Here is a 20,179-nt window from a genome sequence, read left to right on the forward strand (position 1 = left end):
CACTGTAAACACTCTAGCATTCGTAGTACCTCCAGAACTCTGTGCGGGTGGTGGAAGAGGAGCTTTACAACCTCTCATCAAGTGCCCTGGCTGTCGGCATCTATAACATACCCTCTGGTCTCTTATACACTCTCCTGAGTGGTTCCTCCCACGTTTAGGGCAAAGAGGAAACCCTTCTGTCCGGGGTCGCTTATTCTACCACTCTCTTTTATTCTATCTAAACTGAAACTTCTTCTTCTGATTCTTCATTTCTTTACCTTTCACACCCTCGAATTTCTCTTTCTGCGGGGCGGTGGGTGGCTCACTTGTTCCTCTTGTCAAAGAACATACTAAGGGAATTTTGTTTTCAAAGATTTCTACCCTCATTGCTCGCCTCAAGGCCTCACTATAGGTTTGAAGGGGATCAGAACTAGTCATTATATCCCGAGCTATCTCCGGCTTCAACCCATGTACAAACTTATCTCTTCTCAATGCCAGAGTACTAACTATTATGGGTGCAAACCGTGCAAGGGAGTTAAATTTCACTGAGTAATCCTTCACGGTACTAGATCCCTACTACAAGCTAATAAATTCTTGGACCTTCTCATGAACTCGGTCCTCTGTTCTATATTCGGCCTCAAACTCTTGCCTGAACGCTTCCCAAGTCATCGTTGCCACATCATGAGTTTCTTCCATTAATTCCCACCAAATTCGGGCATCACCCTGAAATAAGAAACTCGCATACCGGATCTTCTCCCGGTCTGTCATGGAGAATAAACATGTTGTTCGCTCTACGGACCTAAACCATTCTTCTACTATTACTGGGTCCATAGTACCCTTAAACTCTAAGGGTTGATGTTGACTGGGAAGACCATAAATTGGTTCAACTCTGTTATGTACTGGGGGAGGTACCAGTTGTTCTCTTCCTAATTCGTAGTTGGTGGTACCTGCACGGGGGTTACAACTCTCCCTTGGGTTTCAACCATAACTTGCTGTATAATCCCCCGAACTCTAGCTTTATCCAAGGGAGGGGGCGTAGCTTCTAGTGGGTTAGAAGATTCTCCCTCATTCATCACACATTTACCACGCTTTCGAGTACTACGCCTCATCTACAAAACAACATTTTATCAATTCGAGAAACACTTATAGTAAGGAAAGAATTAACTCACACAGTCAGTTATCGGACGTCGTGGTGATGAGAATAGTACACTGTCAAATCCCAAAATCTTGGCTCTGATACCGAAATGTAGTGACTACTTTATACTAGGATACTCAGAAAAATATATCAAGTAAAATATATGTACATTAGCAAAAGTAAATGGGCCCCAAAATTTTATTTTATTCCATATAAACATTATTTATACAAAACAGAATATCCTTTACAAAATGATATTAAAACAGTGGACAGTGTAGCTATTGCTCCTCGCTTGCCAACGCCCATCCGACTACGTTCTCACTTAGATCCTGCAACCACAAAGAAAACAATGGGGTGAGCACAAAACAATGCTCAGTAAGTAAACCCTCTACTCGACTGTCCCCGTAATTCTTTCTCTTAATTATTTCCTTACACTCTTTCTCATCTCATTTATTTTCTCTTTCACACAGCTCTCTTAACTTTTTTTATATGTCACGGCCTCATCTTACCAGAGGCATGGCTGGGTGGAGTTCACACAGCACCAACCCACTCTTCATGACTTTCGGGTGGAGATCACAAAGCACCAACCCTTTTTCATAACTATCGGGTGGAGATCACAAAGCACCAACCCGTTTTCATAACTATCGAGTGGAGATCACAAAGCACCAACCCGTTCTTAGTGCTCTTCTCATTCTCTCTACTCTTAGAGTAGTTCATTCACACATCTCTCTAATCTTTCTCAAACTACTTCTCAAATGCACAATTAATGCATATGGATGGTTCATGTTCATTAATGCACTTAGGAAATGCCAATATGCAATGTTGCAAAAATTAAGGTTCACAACTCATGCTCATACTTCTCTTAGGCATTTCATCAAACAACTAGTGTGCATACTTACACTCCACTTTATTTATAAGTCTATCCCTCTCTTGAACCATCCAAAATGGGAGAAAACTCCCCACCAAGCTATAATCCCTGCCATAACTTAACACTTCCAAAAAGATTTCTCAATCTCCTCCAATTTCATCACAAACTACATTCTCGTCACACATCACACTTCTCAATTGAAGTGTATTTAACAACCACAAAATAACTACTCATCTCAACACAAGTTCTTAATAACATAACATATATCATGCATAAATAAATCCCTACGCAAAGGATTTCTCAAATATCAACTTGGATTGGGATTTACTTACCTTGTGATGGTGTGATTCCACTAACACTTCTCTTTTCCTTTGGTAGATGTCTTTTCTTTACACCTTTAAACCATAACACATTAAGACCTCAACACCTTTATAGGTAAATTTCACATCTAGAGCAAGGATTCTTACCTTAGGATGCCTTAGATCAATTCTCTACCAAGATCCAACTAAAAACCCTCAAAAATCCTTGAAAGCTTGAAGGAAGAATTGAGAGGAAATGGAGAATGGAAGAGGCGGTGGAAGAAGAGTGAATGAAGGGTTTATTAAACTTAACCCCTTTTTAGCTCAAATTATCTTCATTCATTCCCATTTTACCCTTGCTCCTCCTTGGGAATTCCATCCTTGTCCTTTAAATCATTACAATCACACCCCCACTCTAGCATATTCTTCATAAAATTCTCTTACATTTTACTTCCCACTTTTCCTGCTAATTAAGGGTAGAAAGGTCATTTTTCCCCTATGGAAGAATTCTCTAGAATCTCAATACACATTTTTTTCAAGCCCTTCGCCACGGCGAAGAATCTTTCTTCACCCCGGCAAAAACTTATAGAACCTACACCGTAGGTTGCAGGACTTCATCGTCGCGGCGAAGCTTCTTCTTCGCCCCGGCGAAGTCTGTAACACAAAAATTTGCCAAGTCTTTACAAATTTCAGGGCAACCACTCAACCAACTCACAATATCCTTTCAACCAAGGACCACCCAAACAATATTAACAATATAACAACTCAATTAAGAGCAAAACAATAAAGATTCAAGCAATGCAACGTAAATTAGTTACATACCTCAAGTGGGGCGTTACAATTAGCTTGCCTGATGGTACTCACCATGCTTCCCAATTGACTATAGCCCCTTGGTCTTGGGTTCGAGTGGTGGGGAAGGCGAAAGAAATCCCTTAAGGGGAGGGAGATATTCCTAGTGAGTCACGATGAGTGGGTTAGTGCTATGTGAACTCCTCCCGACCGTGCCTCCGTTAAGATGGGGCTGTGACAAAGAAGTACTTTAAACTCTTATGATCAGTGTAGATATTACTTTTGGCACCATAAAGATAATGCCTCCAAATCTTTAATGCAAAGACCACGACTGCCAACTCTAGATCATGTGTAGGGTATCTTGTCTCATACTCTTTCAATCGCCGAGAAGCATAAGCTATCCCCCTACCTAACTGCATCAATACAACACCCAGTCCTTGGAGTGAGGCATCTGTGTAAATGTCATAATCTACACCCTTTTGTGGTAACACTAGTACGGGAGCTGTCGTTAATCTTTTCTTCAACTCTTGAAAACTCTCTTCACATGCTTCTGACTATACAAACGGAGTTCTGTATTTAGTAAGAGCTGTCAACTGTTTAGCCAACTGGGTGAACCCTGCTACAAATCGCCGGTAGTAGCTTGCTAGGCCCAAGAAACTTCTGACCTCTTTTACTGTCTTTGGCCTCTTCCATTCAAGGATTGCCTTCACTTTACTGGGATCCACTGAGATCCTTTCCTTAGACACAGTATGGCCCAGAAATATCACTTGATCAAGCCAAAATTCAGACTTAGAAAACTTAGCATACAGCTTCCTTACCTCAATCATTGCAACACTATTCTTAAGTGTTTCTCATGCTCTTCTGTCGACTTAGAGTAAACCAGGATATCATCTATAAAAACCACTATGAACTGATCCAAACAATCATGAAATACCCGGTTCATCAAGTCCATAAAAATTGTTGGGGCATTAGTCAAGCCAAAAGGCATCACTACAAATTCTTAATGCCCATATCTTGTATGGAAAGCAGTCTTAGTTATGTCTTGTTCAGCCACTCTTAGTTGATGGTGCCTTGACCTCAAATCAATTTTGGAGAACACTACGGCTCCTTTCTGTTGGAGTAGGTGCCCTAGAGCCAATCAATTATTGTAGAATTGACTCTTTGTAATAATGTTCATTAAATCAATAATAAAAGGCATCTTATTCTATATCGTGTAAATCATTATTATTGCAATATCTACTGATATATGTCCTCAGAATGGTAGAACCGTGACGAGGGTATCAAGTGTTTCAAATCTTGATAGTGAGAACCCTATAAGCACATATGGTGGCCATTCTAGAAACATCCATGGCCCCATTATTATTCTAAAGTAAGGGCACAATAATACGGTAAGGCTATCATAGTGTTGAACAACCCTGTCAAAAGGCAGTGACTGATCTCACTTGTCAAGGTTGGTTGGTGACAACCTGGTGCAACATATGGGTGCTTACTGTAGGCGATTACACCGCAGCAAGTTCACTGTACTAACCCACCAAAGGATTCCATATGGATGGTAACCCCAGTGTCTATGGAACAAATCCTCTAACGAATGGTGGTGCATGTGATCCTTAGACTTGAGATCACCAGAGCACCTTGTGCATCGATTGGTGTAGTTTAACACTAGCCTAATGCAGTTCTTTTCAGAGTTGTCAATACGGTGGTGATTGGCTACATCAAAGAGTGTATCAAGACTATGGTGGATTGACAGAGGATTCATCACTCCTGGGTATGGGAGAAAGTTATCTCACGGCGCAATTCAGTATATGGCAATGACACTAAAATTGTGGCCATAGTGGGATTGAGTTGTTGCTCTATCCAGTTTACAATACGGGTCATTGGTCCAGAGACTGAATAAATAATATCGAGAGTAACCAAAGGTTGACACTATTTCTATACGAGACCATTTACTAACAGTGGTATCAGAGCCTAGGGTACTGAATTTTACAATTTTTATGTGTATGGTTGATAACATGTATTTGATGATAATATGTTGTCATATTGAATCTGCGTAAATCTGTCTTAAAACATGTTTTTAAGAAACTGATTAATTGATTAATTTAATTTGTTGATGATCTACTGGTTTGGTATAATGGTTGGTGGATTTTTGTTGAGATCAATGTGTTTGATTGATTGCAAAATCCATTTAAAGTGTATATGGTTACTGTATGAACAGATCCAGAGCTACAGATCTGTGTACGCTCGCCGCGGTGATATAAAGCATCGCCACAGCGAGCGTTGTTCACACTGGCGCTGGTGACAAAACCAGCGCTTGCCACGGCGATTGTCCTCTGGACGAGTGCTGGTGATGAAACCAGTGATCGTCTTCTGGACGACCGCGGCGATATAATCCATCGCCGCGACGATCGTCCTTGGGATGGACGTTGTACCAAATCGCCGCCGTGAGGTACGTTAAGCGTGAATGTCAAGTAATCAACGCATGCCGCAGCGATCTAACTCATCGCTGCAGCGAATGCACTTCCGAGTGTGTAGGGGCTAAAATGCATAGTTTCAAAACTTTTGGACCAGACATAGATCTGCAAATTACCAGGGGTAAATTGTAATTAACCCACTAATTTCAAAAATTGATTGTTTTTGAACTGTATGCTTTGTACTTGTTTGTATATTGCATGGTGCCCGTTACATGAGCCTTAGACCTAAGGGTGAATGTTTTAAATATTTTTGGGTATGTATGGTTGTATTTTATTAAATAGGGCCTGTGTGTCCTGCCTTTCTCCTCTTTCTTGATGTACATTCTCTTCTCATCTAACTCCTCTCGAATGTAAATCGAGGTTTCTAAATTTATTGATGTAAAGAATTGTATAATTATTTATTGTAAATTTAGAGCCATATTTTTTGTAATGTACTTAAAGACGGAGCAAAGACGTGGCAACCATACTTGAAGACTCAAGATGTTTATTACAGGACCCTAGGTGACCCACCGATACCTCTAGGCTCGAGGAAATCGGTTTTAGTTAGGCCATGTACCGGCACGTTTTATATTATGTTTAGAAGCATGCTAAGGTTGAATGTTGAAGAACATGCCAAACAATGCCATTCTAACAAAGATAATAATCTGGTGAGACATTAAATAACAAACCCCTCAACTAAAGTATATTAAGTCACGTAAGCCTTCCATCACCATGGTTTTAATCAAACCACTGTTCGTCAAAACCTTGTTTGCCAAAGCGAATGGTACACTTCTACCAGTGGGAGGTTAAAATGCATTGGAGTTTTCCTTAATGGTGATGGGTCGACTTAAAATGACGGTTTTGCTTGTTCGCCAAAGCGAAGGTTGATAAACGCGTCATAGGCATAGTAGAGCAGTACACATATTGTGTGTACGTGGTGACATGTAGTGTCCACTCTACTGATACTGAGAATCACACTTGAGGACGATGGCATGTACTGTCCATTGGATTGTGTGATTGGCTTGTTGGCTTTCTCACATTTGAGGTTGATAGTGGGAGCTATCAACTGGTGTGGATTAAGTTTGTTGGCCTACCTAATCAACTCATTTTGGCTTGTTCGCCAAAGCGAAGGTTTGAAATGGGCAGGATGGGATCTCGGTCCACTAGGAAAGTCAACGGGCTTTCCCGAGTTAATGGTGAGGGCTATTGGCTTGAGTAAAATAGTGGGAGCTTCGTTTAATAAAAGACCATATTAAACAATAATAATGAACATGGTAATAACGGTTACTTTTTCTGCACTTGTAGATTCACTTAAATTTGAGCAAAATGATCCCAACATCACTGCGACAAATCATCGAACTGGGAGAGAAATGGAATGGTGAAAATTTCGTTGACTGGTATAGAAGTATAAATAATATACTTCAGTCAAGCGATAGATTATACACCATTGAGCAAGCTCTATCACCAGAGCCTGCTGATAGTTCTATCCATGAGACTGGGTATGTATATGTGAAGCATACACATGATGCAAAAGCAGAAATGACTAGATACATTGTGCTTGCATCAATGGCACCATTACTGCGACAGCAGTGCCAGAAAATGGATTTAGCTTCTATTCTTCATTTTCTTCGAAGAAATGAGAAGCATATGGTGTCTCGGTCATTATTCAGATGTAGGATGGAAGAGGGTACCAAAATTGGCGATCATATACTCAAGTGGATCGAGTATATGAACAAGCTTGAGATTTTGGGATGTGGACTTAGAGAAGGTTTAGCAATAAACCTAATATTACAGTCATTACCGGATTCTTATTCTCAATTTGTCTATGACTTTATTGAGGAAGATAAGAAGAATACCCTTTCCGAGCTTCTGGATTTGTTGAAGACTACTGAGTCAGGCATGAAAATGTCAGAAACATTGACGTTGGTTGAAGCCAACTCAAGTGAAAAGGAAAGGGCTCAGAAGTCGATGGAAAGAACTGTTGCAGAAAGGAAAGGCGTTTGTCCTCACTGTGGGAATCCCAGTCACTGGAGAAAACATTGCAAGGCCTTCCTAGCAAAAGGGAAGAAGAATGTTACTTCTTCGTCAGGTACGTTATTGAGATTAACTTCTCCCGTAAACATCTAGTTGACACAAGATGTGGTACTCACATTTGATTGATGTGTAGGAACTACGGTAGAGTAGATTGCTCGCCGAGGGAGAGGTGGACCTACCAGTTGGAAATGAAGCACGTGCTGCTACATTTGCTGTAGGATCTTATCGTCTGATTTAGCCGATGGACTTGTTTCTTGGAACTTGTGGATTATTATGGTTTTTCTTCAGTTTCTAGAAATTATATTTCTGTGTCCACATAGGACAAATGAGAATATTAGTTTACTAATGGATTATTGTCCTTGAGTATAAATAATATTCTTTATGGAACTGTTTCATAATAATATGTTCTTAAGAAAGACAACAAGGATAATCTCAAAATGACTACTATGCCAACTTTGGCAATTGAGCTAAACATACCTGAAGGAATGTGGGATAGTATCACAACTCACCCCTCCTTAGACACCCCAACACAAAGGAGTGTCGAAAAGGAGGAATAGGACCTTACTTGACATGGTTAGGTCCATGATGAGTTTTAGTGATTTACCTGCATCGTTCTAGGGCTATGCCCTAGAGACTGTGACTCACGTTTTGAACCGTGTGCCGTTAAAGTCTGTAGATAAGACTCCATATGAGCTATGGAATGGGCGAAAGCCCAACTTGTCTTATCTAAGGATTTGGGGTTGCGAAGCTTATGTTAAAAAATTGACTTTGAACAAGCTAGGCCCAAAATCCTATAAATGTATATTTGTGGGGTATCCAAAAGAGACTAAAGGATACTACTTCTACCACCTGGAAGAGAGCAAAATTTTTTATTGCTCGTTTTGGTGTCTTCCTTGAAAAGGAATATTGTCTAAGAAGTACTAGTGGGAGAAAAGTAGAACTCGATGAAGTTCTAGAACTACAAGATATACTAGACGAAGGACGGGATGATGTGCCATAGGAAATGGTTGAGCATCATGAGGAGGTTACTCCACAACTTGTGGATCAAAGTGAACCACCTCAGGTAGCACAAGAGCTACGTAGATCTGGGAGAGTACACCATGAGCCCGAGAGATACGGTTATCTCGTGACTCAACATGGTGATGTACTGGTCTACCAAGATGATGGACCCAGAACCTACGAAGATGCTATATCGGATCCAGATTCCGTTAAATGGCTTGAAGCCATGAAATCTAAGATGGACTCCATGTACCAGAACCAAGTGTGGTCTCTGGTGGAACCACCTCAAGGGGTAAAACCCATAGGGTGTAAATGGGTCTTCAAGAAGAAGACTGACATGGATGGCAACGTGCATACTTATCAAGCATGGCTGGTTGCCAAAGGTTTCAAACAAATTCATGGCATTGACTATGAAGAATCCTTTTCGCCGGTTGCCATGATTAAATCCATCTGGATTATGCTTGTGATTGCTGCATATCATGACTATGAGTTTTGGCAAATGGATGTCAAAATAGCTTTCTCGAACGAAAACCTTGAGGAGGATGTGTATATGACACAACCCGATGGTTTCGTTTGTGATGGGCAAGCTAATAGGGTATGCAAGTTACAGAGATCCATTTATAGACTCAAGCAAGCTTCAAGGATCTGGAACATTCGTTTTGATGAAGCTGTAAAAGAATTCGGTTTTATCAAGAATGAAGATGAGCCCTTTGTTTACAAAAGGTGAGTGGGAGCACAGTAGCATTCCTAGTGTTATATGTCTGATCGGGAATGATATACCGAACTTGCAGTCGGTAAAGACTTGGTTATCCAAGTGCTTCTCCATGAAGGACTTAGGGGAAGCAGCCTACATCCTTGGAATAAAGATCTATCGTGATAGATCGTGTAGGTTGCTCAAACTAAGTCAAAGTACATAGACAAGGTACTAAACACATTCAGTATAGAAAAATCCAAGAAAGGATTTCTTCTGATGGCATATGGTGTCTATCTCTGTAAGGATATGTGTCTTTAACCACACAATGAGAGAGATAGAATGAAGAGGATCCCACATGCTTTAGCAAGTGGATCCATCTTGTATGCTAAGATTGATATCTAATGTGAATTCAGCACTTGTAGTGGATATCAATCAGGCTCAAGTGAGCAATATGTTATGTACTTAGATTGATGTCTTATGTGCATTCAGCACTAGTAGAAGATATCAACTAAATCCAAGTGAATGACACTAGGTAAGTGTCAATGGACATTCTTAAATACTTGAAAAAGGCTTAAGAATGTATATTCTTGGATTATGGAGGAAAGATGAGCTCACTGTAAGAGAACACAGTGACACTATTTCCAAATGGGGAAAGGATGATTATAGTTCGCAATTTGGGATTACACATTTTGTCTCAATATAACTGCAATGAGCTGGAAAAGCTCGAATCAGTGTACTGTAGGGAATTCTACAATTGATGCTAAGGGTAACGCATTATTTAATGCAGCCGTGTAGGCGGTTTGGATTAAGAAGTTCATTACTGAACTTGATGTGATTTCAAGCATTGCTAATCCAGTATAGTTGTACTGCGATAACAGTGGAGCCATTGTTGTGGCTGAGGAATCACGGTCTCACCAGTAATCCAAACACTTACTTAGTTGATTCAATCTGATTTGAAAGATTGATAAGAAAGGGAATGTGCAGATTTGTAAAATACCTACTAACCCACTATTGAAGTTTCTGTTGTAGTAGAAGCATGATGGGCACTTGGGTCATTCAATGTTGAGTGCATGAATGGCTGGCTATAGTGCAGGCACTTGGGTCATTCAGTGTTGAGTGCATGAATGATTGGCTATAGTGCAAGTGGGAGATTGTTGGAGTAGGTGCCCTAGAGGCAATCAATTATTGTAGAATTGACTCTTTGTAATAATGTTCATTAATCACTAATAAAAGGCATCTTATTCTATATCGCGTAAATCATTATTATTGATATATGTCCTTAGAATGGTAGAACCATGATGAGGGTATCAAGTGTTTCAAATCTTGATAGTGAGAACCCTATGAGCACGTATGGTGGCCATTCTAGAAACGTCCATAGCCCCAGTATTATTCTGAAGTAAGGGCACAGATAATACGGTAAGGCTATCATAGTGTTGAGTGACCCTGTCAAAAGGTAGTGACTGATCTCACTTGTCAAGGTTGTTTGGTGACAACCTGGTGCAACACATGGGTGCTTGCTGTAGGCGATTACACCGCAGCAAGTTCACTGTACTGACCCACCAGAGGATTCCATATGGATGGTAACCCGAGTGTTTATGGAACAAATCCTTTAACGAATGGTGGTGCATGTGATCCTTAGACTTGAGATCACTGAGCGCCTTGTGCACCGATTGGTGTAGTTTGACACTAGCCTAATGCAGTTCTTTTCAGAGTTGTCAATACGGTGGTGATTGGCTACATCAAGGACTGCATCAAGACTATGGTGGATTGACAGAGGATTCATCACTCCTGAGTATGGGAGAAAGTTATCTCATGGCGCAATTCAGTATATGGCAATGACACTAAAACTGTGGCCACAGTGGGATTGAGTTGTTGTTCTATCCAGTTTACAATATGGGTCATTGGTCCAAAGACTGAATAAATAATATCGAGAGTAACCGAAGGTTGACACTATTTCTATGCCTTCGTCTCGTCGAGATAATGTATGATGAAAAGATCGAATTGTACGGTAACCATATCGTTGACAGGTAGCTACTTTGCTGAATCCGAATCTATCGGGTGGCCATGATGCCTTGCTAGAGGCCAATCTTGGTCTATGTATTGGTGAGACGATTAATTGGTGTTAATCGCTATACTATACACTGCAGATATGATGAGGAGCTTCTGGGTCACACACATAGAAGACAATTTAAAATCCAAGAAGAAAGAAGGGCGTTTTCATCTTTTAAGGTGAAAGGGTATTTTGGTAATTTCACAGTGCAATTAAATTTGCAGAGGTCGTAGCCTTTATTTAATTTGTTAGAAAAATTAAATAAGTGAAATTACATTTAAATGTGTGTTCGCACATATTTAAATATATTATCATTATTGTTAAATGTTAATATATATTTAAATATATATTAATTGATTTTAATTGAGATAATGATGGAAAATAAAATAAATCAAATTGGGAGTGTTTGGCAACATGGGGCGTTTGGGTTGAAGCCCAAGCCTATTCCGTATGGGATTAGGGCAAATTGTTTTTACTATAAAACAAAAAAGTGTGTTAATTAAATGATGCAGATTTTTCTTTGAAAAACAAAAAACACACAGCCCCCATTTTACACTCCCATGGCAGAAGCATTTTTTGCTTAGAAATCAATTCAATGTGATTTGCTTTCTTCTTAATCTTGAAGCCAAAGAGGATGTAGCAAATACCTCTTTGGTTCTTTTGAGATTGTCTTCGTGTGGACTACGTGGGTTCGATCCTACACTTGGATCGGTAGCAAAACGTTCAAAGACAATCGTGGTAGAGCCTCCAAACGTGCGTTTGTTTCTCTTAACTCATGTTGAATATTTCTGCAGATTCTTATTATGATAAAATTGTAAAATTATACCCTTGATCTTGGCTCATGTAAATGATCCTGTTATATTAATTTTTTTTGTTTCCGCTGCGTATACGGGGCCGTTTACTAACACTTTTAGCTGATCAAACAAATCATCAATACGAGGTAGCAGGTACTTATTCTTCATTGTCACTTTATTCAACTCTCTATAGTCTATACACATCCGTAATGATCCATCTTTCTTCTGCACAAACATGATTGGAGCTCCCCAAGGAGAATGACTCGGTCACATAAAACCTTTATCTAAGAGCTCTTGGAGTTGCTTCTTCAATTCTTGAAGCTCGGTTAGGGCTATTCGATATGGGGCTTTAGATATCGGTGCTGTTCTTGGTGCTAGTTCAATACTAAAGTCAACTTCTCTTTCCTAAGGCAAACTTGGTAAGTCTTCTGGAAACACATCCAGGAATTCCTAAACTACTGGCATTTTCTGAATTTCTAACTGTGGAACATCACTACTCCGCACCACGTGAGCAATATACCCAGAACACCCCTTCCTTAACATCTTCCTAGCCTTCACACTATTGATCAACATACTCAACTGATGGCCCTCCCCAAAACTAAACTTATCTCTACTATCTAGATTAAATCTCGCTTTCTTCTTCTGACAATCAATCTCTACTCCATACCTCCCTAGGAAGTCCATACCCAAAATCATATCAAAGTCGGGCATATCAAATACTATTAAATCAACTACTAACTCTCTGCCAAGAATTTCTACTGACTCTCCTGGAAGCATCTCATGGGTCAAAACACTAACCTCATCGGGTAACTCTATCTTAATGGGTTGGCTCACTCTAGTAGGTGTCAAACCTAAACTTTCTATCATCCCATAAGATATAGATGAATGAGTGGCTCCATAATCAATCAAAACATATAAAGGAACTGCATGAAATAATAACTGACCAGTTACAGCTGATAGACTAGCCTCTGCTTCACCTTGTGCCACGGTAAATACTCTGGCATTTGTACCTCTAAAAGTCTGGGCTGCAAGTGGAAGAGAGGCTTTACAATCCTTCATCAAGTGCCCTGGCTGTCGGCACCTATAGCAAACATTTCGGTCCCTTAAACACCCTCTTGAGTGGTTCCTCCCACATTTAGGACAAGGGGGAAACCCATCTGTCCTAGGTCATTTATTCTGCCAGTCTTTCCTACCCTTCTTGGGTTGGAACTTTTTCTTGGTCCTCACTTCCCTGTTCCTTGTAACATCTACTCTCTCTATGTGAAGTGGAGGATGGTTCACTCGGTACATTTGAAGATAATCCCTCTGCGATGAATTTGTTTACAAATATTTCTGCCCTTAAAGCCCATGCTAAAGCTTCACTATAAGTGCGAGGGGGCTCGGCTCCCGTCATCACATCATGGGCTATATCCGACCTCAATCCATGAAAAAATTTGTCTTTCCTCAACTTCGGAGTATACACTATTCTAGGTGCAAAACGAGCAAGGGAATTAAATCTTACCGAATATTCTTTCACCGCACTAGACCCTTGCTTCAAATTGATGAACTCTTGAATCTTCTCATGTACCCGATCTTCTGTTCGGTACTCAGCCTCAAACAATCTCCTGAATTCTTCCTAAGTCATCGATGCCATGTCATGTGTCTTTTCCATTAATTCCCACCAAATCCGAGCATCATCTTGAAATAGGAAACTTGCATACCTGATCCTTTCTCTATCGATCATAGGAAACAATGCTGTCGTTCGTTCTACAGACCTGAACCACTTCTCTGCCTCTAACGGGTCCATAGTACCCCTAAGCTCTGGCGGCTGGTGTTGGCTTGGGAGCCATAAATCCGCTCAATCCGATTTTGTACTGTTTGAGGTACCGGCCCTTCTCTTTCTTGCCTTACGGTCGGTATTCGAATATGGGTCTCAGTTCTTTCTGGTATAGCTCTCCCCGGACTTTCTGCTAACACTTGCTATACAATATTAGGGATTCTTGTCTCATCAAGAGTAGGAGGAGTAGGTTCTGGTGGGTTAGAAGTTTCTCCCTCACTCCTCACATTCTTGCCACTCACTCGAGTTCTACGTCTCATCTACAAAACAACTACATTTGATCAATTCAAACAACACTTAGAGTAAGGAAAGAATGAACCTACAACGGTCAGTTACCGAACGTCGCGGCAGCGAGAATAGCACACTGTCAAATCCCAAAATCTTGCTCTGATACCAAAAATGTAATAACTGCTTTCTACTAATATACTCAGAAAAAATACACATAATAAAAATACATGTATAGTAACAAAAGTAGTTGGGCCCAAATTTTTTTCTTTTATTAAAATATATACATTCTTTACAAAGTACAAAATCTCATGTACAAAACCATCAAAATAGTAGACAGTGTAACTATTGCTCCTCGCTTGCCGACGTCCATCTGACCCTATCCTCACCTATTTCTTGCAAAAACATAGAAAAACAACGGGGTGAGCACAAACAATGCTCAGTAAGTAAATCCTCTACTCCTCTATCCCCGTAACTCTTATCTTAATTCTTTCCTTACGTTACTCTCTTCTCATTTTATTTTCCTTCTTATTTTTTCTACTCTCTATCTCAGTTTCTCAGTTTCTCACAATTCTTCTCTACTAATTCTCTTTCTCTCTCTCTGTTCTTTCTTATGCTCTCTTACTCTTTGCCGTTCAGACTCAGTTATGCATGGATTCGGAACCCTTGGCCATGTGAGTGTATTCTCTCCCTCGGGTACTCTCGGGTATAGCCCTCATCTGCATGTACTCTCACGGGCCATACCACTTCTTTCTCTCATGCTTCGGCCACTCTGTCAATGCGGCGTACATGCGAGAATACTCTACCCATCACTCACGGGTTCCCCATCACACAACCTATTCTATTATCTTCTTTAGCACTTCTCATTCTTTTATTCTCTCTTTCTCCTTACTCTTTAAGTGCTTTCTTCTTAGAAGTCTATACTCTTTCTCAAGCTATTACACAAATGCAAAATATATGCATGTGGATGGCTCATGCTCATTAAATGCACTCATAAAATGCAAATATGCAATGTTGCAATAATTTAAGGTTCCCTACTCATACTCATGCTTCTCTTAGGCATTTCATCAAACAATAAGTATGCAAACAAAAACTCTACTTTAATTATAACTCTACTTCTCTCTTTAACCATCCAAAAATGGGAGGAAACTCCCTTGTATGATCATAATTCCTGTCAGGGAAAAACACTCCTAAAAAGTTTACTCAAAACTCCTCCAACTTCAATCTCTCATCACACATCCGAAAACACTTCTCATAAGTTAAACATATCCAACAACTATAAACAAGTACACATCTCATCCCAATTTCTCAACAAGCATAACATATACATACATCAAGAAATCTCTACTCAAGTGATTTCTTAAACCTTAACTTGGATTGGATTTACTTACCTTGTGATTGAGTGACTCCACTAGAATCTATTTTCCTTTGGTAGATAGTCCTTTCCCTAAAACCTTAAACAATAATACTAAAGACTTCAACACTTCTATAAATAAATCTCATATATAAAGCAAGAAATCTTACCTTAGGATGCTTTGGCTTAACTCTTTACCAAAAACCACTCAAAAGCCCTCTAAAAGTCCTTGGATAATTGAGTGGAAAGTTGAGAGAAAATGAAGAATGGGAATGGCGGTGGAAGTAGAGAAATGAGGGGTTTACTAAGACTAAACCCTTAATATCTCATTTTACAAACATTCTTTCCCATTTTGCCCTTGTTCTTTCTTAGAAATTCCATCTTTGCCCTTTAATTCATTGCAATCACACCCCCAACTCTAATACATTCTCCATGAAATTTTCTTACATTTCACTCCCCACTTTACTTGCTAATTAGGGATAGAATGGTCACTTTTCCCCTATGGAAAATTCTCTAGAAACTTCACCAAACATTTCAACCGGCTCTTCGCCCCGGCGAAAAATTACAGAACCTACGTCGCTGCGGCGAAGATTATTCTTTGCCTCGGCGAAGTCTGTAAGACCAAGATTTCGCCAAGTCTTTACAATTTCCAGGGCAACCACTGAACCAAACCAAAACACTAATTCAACTAAGGGCCAACCAAACAATATTAACAGCATACAAACTAACTTAAGGGCAAATCAATAAACATTTAGGCAATACTCCATATATTAGTTACGTACCTCAAGTGGGCGTTACAATATACATGAATGATATGCATATGCAATAATGCATAAAAATGCATTTTTCTTTTGTCTTTCTATTTCTGTTCTTTTCTTTCTATTCTTTTCTTTTCTTTCTTGTCTTGCTTGCTCAAGCTTCTCTTTTCTTTCTTGTTCTTGTTCTTTCTTATTCCTTCTTTTCTTATTCTTATTCTTTCTTATTCTTTTTTTTTTCTTATTCTTATTCTTTCTTTTCTTATTCTTTGCCGATCGGACTTGATTGATGCATGGATTTGGAACCTTGGCCGTGCGAGTGAGTACAGTCCTCATCTACATGCACTCTTGCGGACCGTACAAATTCTTTATTTCTTCTTAGGCCGCTCAATTAAGGTGGCGTACATGTAGGAATTCTTCTTGGTACAACCCTCATCCACATACACTCTTACGGGTCGTACAATTCTTCTTCTTCTTATGCCACTCAATTAAGGTGGCATGTATGTAGGAATTTCTTCTTAGCACTCACGGTTCCCTATCACAACAACCTATTCTTTTCTCTTCTTTAACACTTTTTCTTTCTTTAATTTTTCAGTGCTTTTTCCTTCTTTCTCTTTATTACTTAGTGTTTTATTCTTAAAATTCTTTATTCTTTCTTAAGTTACTACACATATACAAATATATGCATATGGATGGCTCATGCTTAGAATTCTTACTTAAATGCACTCATGAAATACAAATATGTAATGTTGCATAAAATTAAGGTTTCTACTCATACTTATGCTTCTCTTAGGCATTTTATCAAACAATAAATGTGCATATACAAACTCTACTTCAACTGTAATTCTATTTGTTTCTTAAACCATCCAAAATGAGAGTAAAACTCCCTTGTATCATCACAATTCCTATCACGGAAAAACACTCCCAAAAACTTTCTTAAACTCTTCCAATTTCAACCAAATTTCAATCCATCATCATACAATCAAAAACACTTCTCATACTCAAATATATCCAACAACAAGTATAAAGAATCACCAATCTCATCTCAATTTCCCAACAATTATAACATATACATGCTTAAAGAAATCTCTACTCAATTGATTTCTTAAACTTTAACTTGAGTTGGATTTTGAGTTGGATTTACTTACCTTATACTTGAGTAGTCTCCACTAAAGCTCTCTACTCTTGTTGGACTCAAATTTCCCCTTAACCCTAAGCATAAACTTAATAAGAATTCAACCTCTACACAAGTAAATCTTATATATAAAGCAAGAATTCTTACCTCTTGTTGCCTGGAACCAAAACCTTGTCAAAATCCACTCAAAAGCCCTAAAAAATCCTTGGAAAATTGAGTGAAAAGTTGAGAGAAAATGGGGAAGGAAAGTGGCTGTGGAAGAAGAGAAATAAGGGGGTTTGTAAGACTAAATCCTTAATATCTTATTTTATAAACATACTTTCCCATTTTCCCCTTACACTTTCTTAAAAATTCCATCTTTGTCCCTTAGTCAATTACCATAATGGCCTCATTTTTATTGCATTCTCCATGAAATTCTATCTCTTTTCACTCCCCACAATTTCAACTAATTTTGAGTGAAAAGGCCATTTTACCCTTAATACAAGTTTAAGGCATTTTCTTCACATTCTCTCAAAATAACTTTAACCAAAATCAACTAAGGGCTATAAAAACATAAATTAAATTACATACCTCTGTGTGGGCGTTACAAGGTGTATGAACCTCTTCATCCTCCTCCTCCTTCTCCTTACCGCCAATTGGAGTTTCATCATCCTCGGCGTCAAGAACATTCTTAAGCAGTGGCCTTGCAACTGTTCTCACATGCATGACCCCTTCTAGGTCCTGCATTAGGCGGTCTATCCCTTCTTCTACTGCATCCTCCAATGCTTTGAACGATGTAACATACTCCTCTCTCGCTTCACCCCTAGTAGCAGTGAGGAAGGAACGAACGACTCCCTACAATAAAAAAAAAAAAATCAATCAAATTTAAGCCACATTTAAAATCAAGTGCATATTTAAAAGATTAATCCTTTAATCTTACGAATTTCTATGTCTATTTTGTCGTAATCCCAATGGGTATACTTCTCGATGTGCCACCGTAACATCCTAGGAAATTACGATTGCTCATCCGAAGTCTTCATCCTCCCCCCCCACCTTAGCTAGGACAGGGACGACCTCATACATCCAAGCCTACATTAGAAAAAAAACAATCATAATACAAAAAATATAACAAAAAGCTATTAATATTTACCTGCATTGCAAATGGGAAGCCAAACAAATTGTACGTGCTCAGTCTATTCTTCTCCACAGATTGGTACTACTTTAATGCCATGTCTTTTCCTTGCAGGGAGTCCTTGGTTAGCTGAAATGATACCCATCCCCACAAATAAGCATTAAAGAAGTCCATGTTGCTTGCAAACTTCACCCAATCCATATTAACGACTTTTGTTGAGTTAGAAGCCATTAGGATGGAATGCACGAACCATACCAGGCACATCTTGAACCTTTCTAAAGAGGTATACCCACCTTCTCCTAAACTCTCCTCTAAATCGCTTTCCCGTTAGAGAATGCCTTCCCCCCCCCCCCCCCCCCCCCCCCAACCACCCACAAAAAAATCTTTTTAGCCAAGTTATCGGCTGCCCTATTCTTCTTTATTCTCTCTTGCTCTTCCACATTTGAAAATGCCCCACATCTAAAACCTGTCATCAGGGCATATTCCATCATCCCAAATCGTAGTGGCTTCCCTTCCACCATGAATCACATTTCATTTTTTTTTTCTTTTTTTTGGCTTTTAACTAAGTGCAGCAACATATAATGCACTCCCTACCCCCAAAATGCCTTTTGTCCAATTTTCTTCGATGTTCACAAAATGACCAAAATAACTCTCTTTGAATCGGTCCATACCCTTCTTCTGTTCCTGTAAAATCTCCATAATTATTGTAAAAACTTGCCAACTCGACCTAACTGTCACCCGTATGGGGAATTATGATACTTTATCGCCTATAACCTCTAACCCATAGTCTTTATAATTTACGCTTTGGAAAATTTACACAATCAATATAAACTAAATATCAGCAAAAAAAGAAACCAAAACAACCAATAGGCTACCAATTTAGGGAATATGGGCTTTGAGGGCATTGGGGAGTGGGTGTTTTTGGCCTCGAGAGGACTGGGGAAGCCAATGCAAGCCCTATAGAGGCTGTTGTGGCAGGTTCCATGAGATTGGAGGGCTGAGGATGGTAGGAGGTGGCGGAATAAGGGGGTTGGAAGGCTGCCCTGCATAGTGCGTGTCCAACCTTACAATATGCAGGGCAACCCTCCAGCCCCCCTATTCCACCACCTTTTGCCATCCCCAGCCCTCCAACCTCCCACAAACAACCTCCCTACGGCCTTCCTTGCCTTCCCCTATCCTGTGGAACGCAAACAAAGCCACTCCCCTAATGCCCGCCAATTGTTCGACAAAACGCCACAACCACTATAACAATAAAACCAACTACATATCCCCCAAATTTGCACAAATCAATCAAATTTCTCATCAAATTCAAAACAACAAGTAAAAAACGTACCCTTTCTTCACTTATGTCCTCCTCCTAGCTTGAATTCTTGCCGACGTCCTCCTCTTCAGAACCATTTTCTGATTCTTCTCTCTGTTCTTGTGCCACTGTTGTCTCTTTTACCTCTAGACTACCTTCACTCATCGGATGATCCACCGGAGCGTCTTCTTTGATAACCTTTGAACTAGCGCCACTACCGGAGTCTAGGATTTGGAATAGGGTTGGGTTTTCCTCCTCTTTGTTAATATCAGCCATGGTTTTGTGTAAGGAAACTTTAGGATCGAATATTTTCTAGAATAGGGCACTTTCATCGCCGGAAATGGCAGAGAAATCAAAGGTGTTCGTTGGTCCTTTTTTGGGTATTTGGCTCGATT

The sequence above is a fragment of the Pistacia vera genome, unplaced genomic scaffold (genome assembly GCF_008641045.1).
Source record: "Pistacia vera cultivar Batoury unplaced genomic scaffold, PisVer_v2 Contig270, whole genome shotgun sequence".
NCBI classification, from domain to species: domain Eukaryota; kingdom Viridiplantae; phylum Streptophyta; class Magnoliopsida; order Sapindales; family Anacardiaceae; genus Pistacia; species Pistacia vera.